This window comes from Adiantum capillus-veneris, chromosome 8 (assembly GCF_014529385.1).
Source record: "Adiantum capillus-veneris isolate H3 chromosome 8, ASM1452938v2, whole genome shotgun sequence".
Lineage (NCBI taxonomy): Eukaryota > Viridiplantae > Streptophyta > Polypodiopsida > Polypodiales > Pteridaceae > Adiantum > Adiantum capillus-veneris.
Genome location: NC_140938.1, coordinates 70,942,523 through 70,953,866, shown reverse-complemented (window position 1 = coordinate 70,953,866; position 11,344 = coordinate 70,942,523).

Below are 11,344 nucleotides of genomic sequence, written 5' to 3'. Positions count from 1 at the left end.
GAGGAAATTCAGCTGCGACCGCTTTAATAAAAGAGACTTTCTCAAATATTGATGAGAATTAATTTACAGAATGCAAGAAAAGTCAAGCCATGTGAGATTGTGGAATGACATGTGAAATAAAAAGAACTCATCAATGTGTGTGTGTGTGTGTCTCTCTCTCTAGAATTTAGTAGAATTATGCAAGGTGAAGCTTCACTTTAACATTCTTAAACGATAGAATGCAAGAAAATTCTAAGACATGTCAGGATGTGAAATGAAAGGTGAAATAAAAAGATCCATTTACTATTTTAAAACCGAAATAACATTTAAAATAAGTCTCAATCATCACTGAAAACATTGAAAGTATGCCTAACCCAACTCTCATCTAAGGCTTCTTTTGGAAAGCCAAAAATCATTCATAGGGAAAAGATGGCACTTACTTGCATCCACTTTCTTGCATCCATTTTCTTTCCGATTGGTGACAAACAATTCTACCAGCTACAAAAATAACATTAACCTATTTTTCAAAAACCTAGTTCAAATTGATATGCCTCCATTAAGTTTCTTTCCCGTCGTGAACAACTTATAGCTTTGTCTTTAATTTTAAGAAGCTTTGCATCGCTAAGCACCTACAATTGATTCAAAATGCATAGTTGATGCATCCCATCATGGAGCAACCATGACGTGCCCATTAAGTTCTTGAATTTGTCCATTATTACCAACTAATTGAAAAACCCACATTGGTGGTTTGACATGCTAAATTAAGCCTTGTCTCAATGTGCTATTTCTCAATAGATTTGGCAAAGCCTACCGGATTTTGAGCTCTTTACAAGTGTGAATTAAAAATATAATAATCATAATTGTAGCATTACAATTTGAGAATACTGACAATGCCTTGAAAACCAACAAAATCTTTGATTTGTCCGGTTCTCACAACATTTTTTTCAAAACAATTGCACTCATTTTGCTCCATGAGTGGGGTATCCTAAGAGAGAATTACACCATCCCATCAAGCAATGCAGGTGTAGCGTTCATGTATTGCTCTTTTGTAATTGAACCTTAAACATGTAGGCATCTATACTTATCACCAAATGTTCTGGGAAAATATTATTATTACATGTGTGCTCATCCAGTTAAAGATTAACATGTGTGTGTGCTTCCTCATATCTAATCACTCACAAGGCTGTGGTTTCAATATATGCTTGGACCCACTGCATCAAAGTCTCTAGAAGAGCCTTAAAAACGTGCAAGGTCCCAACATCTCATGGTGGAGCTCAACTTTGTGGATCTTTTTGCAGACAAGTACAATCAAACTGCATAAAAATTACCTTTGGGTCATGATTAGTTTGCAGTCCGAGAACTACATGAAATAACTATATGGCTTTCATTTGTCTACATTTTTCCCATAGTCCTTTGGGTACTTTTTGCAGTCTTTCTTTCTCTATTTGTTGTTCTTACTACTACCTATCTCCAAGCATACAACATCACAACAAAGAAGAGGGGTTTTGTACATCTGAAGCTTTTTGTAATTTCTCAAGAGTCAATTTTCTTACCTTTCATCCCTAATAACCCCCCCGCACCCCGCACCCCCCCCCCCCCCCCCCCCCCCCCCCCCTCTCTCTCTCTCTCTCTCTCTCTCTCTCTCTCTCTCTCTCTCTCTCTCTCCAACCTGATTTCATAAATCAAATACCTTTGAGAGTGAGGCTATGCCTATACGATCCTAATGGCAAATATTAGCTATAAAGCACATATCTCATGAAGTGATTAATTCTTCACAATCCTTAGGTAATTGCTCAAGACTTTTATAGTTAAATTTTGTGATCATGTGCTTAAGAGCTATAGACTTAAATTTTGCATATTTATAATCATAAATTAATGAAAAATCCCTTCTAAGGGGGCTAGAGTAATATAATCCCACCCTGTATATTATACATCTAACAATTTGAGTAATATTTATGCATTTAATTAAAAAATTATGCATATTTTCTCAGTGGAAACCATTGTAAGTTAGTAATTAGGCTAATTAGGTGCCATTGGTATTAGAGCACAATATGCCTTTCTTCTTAAGAAAGGGGGCAATCAAAGAGTAGACCAAAGGGGAGTCCATAAAGATTTAGGCTAATAAGGTGTCATTGGTACCATAGCATAATATGACATTCTTCTTAAGAAAGGGGCAATCAATGAGTAGGCCAAAGGGGAGTCCAATTATCTAGCATAGGAGAGACTAGGAGGTATTATCAATCTCCTATCGCATGGGGGCCATTGTGGGAGTTTGTAATTTAGCAATATGCCTCTTTGACCCATAGCCTTGGCTTTAGTGCCGATAAACCTTCAAGGACCATTCCTTTGAAGAACCACATTGTTACACCCCTCTCTTCTACACTATTTTCCGATAGTGAAGAGCTTCATTAGTGTGTGTATATTAGTTGGATCTCTTCTCACGCTTTAAGAAATTTCTACTATGTTTGTCACATAAGGAAACACAATGTACACAAAGAATTTTTACAATTAGTTAATTTGCATGGTGTGTGAACGAAGTGCAAAGAAATCCACATATAAGAGATGTCATCTCAGTTAGAGTCTACTAATTTGGTTTCTCTTGCATGAGAAGATCTAGTTGTGGCTAGCTAGAAAACTATAGTCAATCTTTAGGAAGATGCATCCAATTCAAAAGAGTCTTCCTAAATGAGATGGAGAACCTTCTCTTGATATCTTTCAAATCACCAAGGAAGAGGAAATCAAAATCTCCACTAAGAAGGTCTCCTTGGACAATTGAGTCGCCCCAAGTGACCATGCAGATGTGTGAGAGAGAGAGAGAGAGAGAGAGAGAGAGAGAGAGAGAGAGAGAGAGAGAGAGAGAGAGAGAGAGAGAGAGAGAGGCGATTCTTCTTAGGAATTTTAGGATAATTAGACTGGTCCCAAGGAAAACTCTGATGAAGAAGTGGCTCCTTGAAGATGACATGCCAAGTAATCTCCCAAACGAAGAGTCAATCGTACATGAAGGGGGACACAATCTTCACCTTTTTCTCTAGCATACACTTCAGAGTGTAAGTTTTCACAAAGAGGATACTATGTTTCCAAGGTTTGTCATAAGCCAGGGTGCACGCATGCTTGTCCTACATAGAAAAGAGTGCGTAGATTGCAAAAATTCAAGGACAGACGCTATGAAAGCACAAAAAAATTCACAATTTCATTCATCAATTTGATGTTACTTTTGGTGGTGAGAACTTAATTGAATAATCCAAGCTATGACATGCAACCATGTCCTCCAAAATATTGCTAGGCCATGGTGGTCTAGCCTTAAGTCTCAATGGGAGGTACCCAAACTTGGAAAGAGTGTTTGGTTGTTATCATGAAGCAATTTCTCACAACAAAAGCTAAAGATGATTTTCACATAGCTTGAAGGAGCCTGCAATTTCAAAGTGTAGAGACAAAGTACATGTTCAAGGGCATGCAGATGAAGAAAATTCTTTATTTCTCCCTTGAAGCATGAGGATGTTTTTTTTTTGAGATACATACATCTAAAAACTACCACCAATGGTCCTTTATTTATCCTAACCCATGTGAGGTATGTGCCGAATCTCATAAAGAGCCCCATTTTGTTGCATAATTAGATGGTGGTGGATTTCACAATTGCTTCTGCAATGGAATATAAAGATACAAAAGAGCTCATTGATCTTGGCCAGAGGACTCTAGTGTGGCAATTTCAATCCATTATATGCTCCTTATGTGAGAGATCATGTTGTAAACTTAACCAAGTATCGGCATACCTCTTATAGCTGAGAAGACTAATGATGTAGATGCATTGCATTTTGTGTGAGGGATGTGGTGTGCTTGTGTGCATGCATGCAAGAAGGGGAAGAAGAAGAGAAGATTAATGGGGAGAAACAACACACTAGAAGGAGAGAGTGTGTGTTGTCTTTTATTTGTACATACGAGAAGGGTAAAATAGTGTCAGTGAGTTAGTAGGTGGAGGGTGTCAGTCATAGGCGAGCGGCCACTGGACTTTACTCCAAAAATCATAGACGTAAAGGCCAATGTGGTCATAAATGGCTATGACTAAAGCTAGTATATGTACATCGTGAAGTGCGAGAGCTTCACCCTTGTACAACTGTGTTCACTCTACACCCATTAACTCGGCGCAATGTGCAAAATGCTCCGTAGCTAAGCTCTTTGTAAGAGCATCTGCTGAGTTGTCATCAGTGTGGACCTTGATAAGCTCCAATCACTTATCTATCAATGCATCCCAAATGAGATGACACCTCACCTCAATGTGTTTTGACTTGAAGTGAAACATGGGATTTCTTGCCAAAGCGATGGCACTCTTACTATCACAATGTAAAACTTATTGAATGTCTAAATCTCCCACTATCTTCTTTTCATACTATTTTAATACTTTCTTCATCATCCTTTGCAAAATTGCCAAAGTTTCATACTTTTATGTATTCCTTGGGATTTAAAAGGAGTCAAAAGGATACTTGCTTATATACATGGAAACTCATTGATGGTTCTTTGATCATTTTCATTTTATATGTAGATTACATGCGCATAGCAAGAATTCCACTGAGGAGATTACCAAATTGAAGCAAATATTGAGCAAAAACTTTGCTATGAAGGATTTGGATGAAGGCAAATCATTTTCTTGGTATGCATTCAAGAGAGATAGGAAAGGGATTTTTTGAGCTGTCTCAGGAATCATATATCCACAAGGTCTTGCAACATTTCAATATATAAGGGGGGAAGTTAGTGAGTATCCCAGTATTATTATATTTGAAATTAGCAAGGTGTATTCTACCAAATTAGATGTTGAGAGAGAAGAAATGGAAAGTGTGTCATATTCTTCAATTGTAGACAGTCTTGTGTATGCTATGGTAGCTACGAGGCCAGGCATTGCATTTGTAGTGGAGTGGTTAGTCAAAAACCTCACAAAATGACCCCCACAAGATGTTATGTAGACACAATTAGCCATAATCTCAAAAGGGGCTCTTGGATAGTGGTGAAACACATCCTCAGATACTTGAAGGGTACAATGAGTAGGTATTATTGCTTTGATTACATGGATACAGATTATGCGGTGTCAAGAAGTAGGCGGTCTTGCCAGGAAGGCACCGGGCCTCTTGCTGTGAGAGTTTGTGAGGAAGCTCAAGGGTTATGAGAAAGAGCTAAGATGAAGATAACATAGCTTCTGGAGCTAAAGAAGAAATGTAGCCAAAGAAGCCGCTCACTTTTCCTTACAAACACACATGTGATGGAGAGAACTCATGAAAGATAGTCAGAACAAAACAAAAATGAAAACATCAAGATTACGATCATATAGTATCATGGGTAGAATAAAAGGGTTAATGGATGAGTTAATGATATTTAATCTTTGTTGTCCAAATAAGCTGCGGATTGCTCTTTGGAACTGTAGCTTTGTGCTTACTATAATGTATATGTTTTGTCTAGCGATTGGGATTAGTTGTGAGTACAAATCCTCTTGATTCATAATAAAATAACCACATTCACATCAAAAGAGAAGTCATAGTCAATAATAGGTAGTATGATGGGATCTGGTGAGAGAAGTATTTCGTTGAGCCTTTCAGGACCAAATAGAAACACTATGCGTTGCTGAAAGTGAATCTTTTGACTAATCCAAATGTTGACCCTAATAGATTGCACTGAATGAAATTGAAAGAAATTACCTCTATGTGGATTATGGTTATTCATCAATGATATACTTAGTATGTTCAAAGATAAAGGTGTGAAAGAAGTGAAAGGAGAAGAAGAAAAGAGTTTCCCTCCCAAGCCCTATTGTTGCCCTTAGGCAATAAGGATACCGCAGGGAGAGAAGTACCTGTAGCAAGGAGATTCTAGAGTTTGTGGAAGAGAATGATAACCTTAAGAGAGAGAGATGCTTGTGGAAGATGAATATATGGTTACTAACCTTGTGCACATAATTGTTTCCCACAAGAAGGTTGTACCTATTACATTGACAAGGTTGCTGCTTGAATACCTTCCAATGAAACAATTAGGACACAACAAGAGAGATCGAAGGAGGAGTAAGATAGAATTAGAGATAAATCTAAGTGTGGTGGTGGTATTAAAGATAGATAATGAGAGATAGAGATAGAGTTAGAGACAAGTATTGGACTAGATATGCAAATGAAAGTAAAACTAGCAACATATATCTTACATGAGAGCAATCGCCACCACCTTAATGGAGAGAGAAGATGAGGCAAGACTTCAGCCTTTCTTCAAGAGAAAGTGTGGCACTAAGATGAGTGTGACACTATGGAATTGAGCTATTCTCATTCACTCATAACTTGCCCCAATGAAGAGAAGGTTGCCCTTTTTATAGGTGAGGGAGCCATGTTTTACATAATCACTTGATTAGGCTAAAGAGTTAACCCAAATCAAATGTTCTTTGGATATTTCTTAAAATGAGAAATATTAGGACTCAAAATATCATGAAATTCAGCATCTTTGGTCGTTGAGGCTCCATGTGGGTGCATGATGTATGTGGGCCCCACCTAGGCATCTTCTGTGTGGCTCCAGCAGGGGGTTCCAACTTGTGTGTCTTGTCCTTCAAGGCATCTTTGAGGTGTCACATTCACATGATTGTGTTTTTTATCCTCCAAATATATTATTTTATGGAAAAAGACCAAGATTACCTCTTTTCACTTGATTCACCTGTTTACCATCTCTTCTTGCAGTGTAGTTGTGAGAGGGTTTTTCACTGGTTTCCCTGTAACTTTTGACCTGTAACTCGGATTGACATGATTCAAAAGGAAAAATTGGCCTACTAAAAGAGATTGACTTGGTTTTGGCCTTTTCTCCACGCCCTTAGTTCGGGATTTTCAAATTGGGATTGTCCAAGAAGCTTTGGATCTTCCTTTTCATAAAGTCTTCTAGTAGGCCCTTTCCTCTTGTATGTATCCAAGAAGGTATGCATTATTGAAGGGTTATATTATTAAATAAATGTGAAAAGAAGAAAATAATTTATATATGGTAGGGTAGAGCTGAGATATTAGAAGAAATATACAAATGCTTTTCCCCAAGACAAAAAGAGGCACAATCATTGATACTTCTCTTGCAGTACTTTCTAATAGTAATGTGCATTTATATTACTTCAAAGGTAATACTAAGGTATGGTAGAAAGATTTTATTTATGCATATGAGTATTATATGAAGTATACTTATGCGTCAAAAAGTCACAAGATAAATCGTTTAATGCCCGTTCCCACTATATACGTGCCATAGCACGACAGCGGGCTGCAAGGACAGTAGGAGATCTACATCTAGCTACATTTTTATATTTACAGAAGGAGCCATTTCTTGGAGACCCTCTTTTTGATTAAATTTTGAATTTTCTTTTGCAAACTAGTTAGTTGTTAAGAGGACTCAAAAGCTAACTTATGCAATTTAACAAATAGCATTTCAAGAAAATGAAATCTTATAGTCTAATAATTACTTTGAGGCACTTTAGGTTTAGGTTTTGTTTGATGAGGCATTGTTTACTTTTGGCACAATAATGAGTGCAACCTCTCTGAACTTTGTCAATGGCAATATACACATCTCCTTGTTTTCGAGCCCCATAGACTACCTGCGTATCTCTTCACTAAGTAGATTGGAAAATACAACATCATAGGCCAACTTTCCCTCAGGTGTAGAGTTGCTAATTGATGTGCAAAATATGTCCATAAAGAGAGTAAAGAGCACAATAAGAAGATGGACCACACTTGGTCGTCAAACTCTATCCCCTAAGTTGTCAATTAATTGAAAAGAACATTGAACGCATTCAAGTGCTCAAAAATTGTGTCATCTTGTTTCATGCAAAGCTCAAAAAGCTTCTTCATCAAGTACTTTCACTTTTCCTCTCGTATGTATTGCATAGCTTGCCCCATAAAGATTTAGCAGTAGCTTCACCCACTATGGTGAAATATGAAGATTCAACTAAGTGTAAGAAAATAGTGGACCTGGATTTTGCGTCTAGCATATTTCATTGCACTTCCCTATAGCCATCTCCCTCTGCACATTCAAAGATTGGCTCTAATTGACCTTTTTGTGTTAGCACATTTTGGATTTTCTCTTTCCACAAAAAACTTCGTGCCATCAAACTTTCTAATATTGTAAATGTTCTTCTCAGCAGAAGAGGCCATTTTTGCGAGACTTAACCACTATGGCAAGAATTTCAAAACCCATGGTGAGAAAACCTGATGAGATTTTGACACAACCTCCTTTGTAACAAGATAAAAATATCAAGCCAAAATGGTGCTCAAAGTATCAAATCCGGTAGAGTCTCCTTTGTATAGGGAGTGAAAACTCAATCCAAATGATGCATAAAAAAACCATGAAATCAACTCAAGAAAGTAAAAATGGGCATACACTATCAACGTCCACTGAAAAAAGATTGCCATACATGGCATCAAGCAAAATATCCAATAAGATACATAATCTATGGTGAAGATACTATAATAGGAAACTCCAACAACCTGTATTATCGAGGTATCTAAACATTCAAAAATACTTCAGCTAAAAAAAAACCTCACCTAGGACCCTACAAAAGGCTAAGCAGATACAATACACTAGCCACAATCTCAGAAAGGGCTCTTTTGGTCCGAATCTAAGAAATGGCTAAGACTACCAAAAATGCCAAAAAAATGACTCCACATGAAGTACAATGAGGCAGTACTCGCAACTCAACGTACATGAATAATAACCATGCACAAGCAGGCACCAAAAGTTGATGCAAGTAGTAGACAAGATCCTTGCGAGGATACTTTCTCTCAAAGTGCTAAAAAAAAAGCTTCTATTAATGCATAACATCTTGGTGTGAGATTGCTGCCACAAGTGCCTATGAAAGAATTGTACCTATATCTAGCAAACCTGTAATTCTTGCGTCCAAAGTAGCTAACAAATTGGAGGAAATCAAGATTTATGTCTCCGAAACAACCACAAGTGTCCTACATGTTGTCGATACAAGAATGGCAAGTTGTAACGAGATCGTAACCTTTTGAAAAATGTAGAGAGTTTGAAAACACATGTGAACTAAAAAATGGATGTATGCTCATGCTATATGCCCCCTTGCAAGCTTGCTAAGAGCCTGTGAAAAGTCCATATGCTTGTGTAGGTAAGAAGTCGCTATTGTCTTTCGCTACCTGATAGAAGTGCCATAAGCATTGATGCTTGAAATCAAAATGCTGAAGCTAATGTACTCACCGAATGAGTGCTAAAAGCACCAAACAAGGGTGTCAAACATGTGTGTTTGAATCTAGATGCTAGAGATAAACTTTTCCTCTATCACCAGGAAAACACCAAGACTGGGTGCCAATGTTGAAGGTACCGAGGGAGGTCGAGGCCAAGATGGTGCTAAAAAATGAGGATATGTTATAGCCAAGACTCCCTATGTGTGTGTGTGTGTGTGTGTGTGTGTGTGTAAAATGCCAAAAATCCAAAAAGTCATCTTAAGGTCAATGTCAAAATCAAAGAAGCCGATGGAGGAGAGAGTCTGATCCTCTCTCTCATCTCTCTCTCTCTCTCTCTCTCTCTCTCTCTCTCTCTTTCAAACCGATGTCAAAGATTGACATTTGGTTTTGTATGTGTGTGTGTGTATTACATGTGTCAGAAAACCTATCAGTTGTTATCCATGTCCTACTTAGAACCTTTTTTAACTTATACCTAACATCCATGTAGTGTTAAATATCAGCAAGTATCCATTCTCAAAATAGTAAGCCACACATGAAAGTGACATGTATATGTGTGTATGTGTGTGTGTGTGTTTGCACACTAACCCATGCACCATACTCAATGAGTTGGCAGTGTTACCATATACATGTAGTAGTGATGTGTGTGAACACACTAGGACCGCCGGGGCATTTTTCCCTCTTTAGGAGGTTTTTTCCCCCGAGCATTGTATATACACCCATCACTCTACTGCTATCTATCTTTCCATTGCACACTAAGTAACACACTCTCCATTGTGTTCCTTGATCTTCCTTCGTCTTCTCCAAGCTGTGTGTGTTTCTCTGCAACCCTAATTCCAACAATCGGTATTAGAGTAGGTTACGTCCTCCCGGGCTTGGTCGCCAGCTGCTCCAACACACGTCTACTCACTTTATTCGATTACAGTGAGGTTTGGCGAGTGTTCGCAGGTCGACAAATATTTCAGGCGATCTCGTTGAGCTCACTCTGCTCAAATTTTTGATTCGGACTCATTTCGGCCTCCGTTTCCACTACAGGTGGGTTTGCACAGGCAATTTCGTCATTTTGTGCAGAATTTTTGTCAGTGCTGTTTTTTGCATAATAGTTGCCTTTTAGTCTTCTACGGTTTGTGCTATATAGCACGTGTTGTTCCCACTCTGTTTCTCCTATTTTTGGGCAGTTTTCACATCAGGTGCAACATTTACCATGGCTGACAACAACACAGATGTCTTCAAGATGTTTGCTGATGAGGACAGGTTGAATGGGGACAGTTACCCTATGTGGGCTTATATGATGCAACACGTTCTTGTGTAAAAGGGTGTCTAGGATATTGTGAAGGGCATTGATGTACCTCCTGGTTCTGAGAATGCAGGAGATGTTGAGGATGTTGCAGGTCTTGCTGCAAGGATTGCTGCTATTAGAGTTGTTTTGCCTACGGTAGAACAAGTTCGTTGGGATGCAAAGGATGCGCAGGCTCATGCATTGATTGCGTTGTCTGTGAAGTGCACCATTGTTCCTCACATTCGTTCATCAAAATCTGCAAAACAGGCTTGGGATATTCTAGCAGGTCTTTATGCAAGCCGCAATGAGGCTAAAATTGCTTTGCTGCGTAAACAGCTGGAGTCAAAGATTATGCATGAGGAAGATGATATGGACACTTTTCTTGCTGGCGTCAAGGATATCAATGAGCAACTTATTTCTGGAGGTGAAGTCATTTCAGACAGTTCCCTTGTGCAGACTGTTCTTGATGCCTTACCAGATTCTTACCAGACTTTTGCTAGTACTTGGAGACTTATGACCCAAGGAAATCATGAAGTTGTCAAGTTTGATGCATTATGCACATTGCTCTTGCAAGAGTCACTTTCCAAAAAAAAATAGGACTAGGCAACGTGTAGTTGAACATGCTTTTATTGCTTCTCAAAGAAAGGGTGGTAGCAGCAATGCAGCCACTTCTTATGGTTCTGCTGCGAGTGGCAAAAATTATGTTCCTAATGCTTCTGCTGGCAGCAATTTGTCTAGAAATTTTGGTGATAAGGGCAAAAAGAAGATGTGTTGCCATTATTGTAAAGCTAATGATCACTTGATCAAGTCGTGTCCTAAGTTGAAGGCCAAAGAGGCTAAGAAGAAAGAGGGTGGTTCCACTGCAAATGCTGGTTCCACTACAAATGCAGCCATTGTTGAGTCT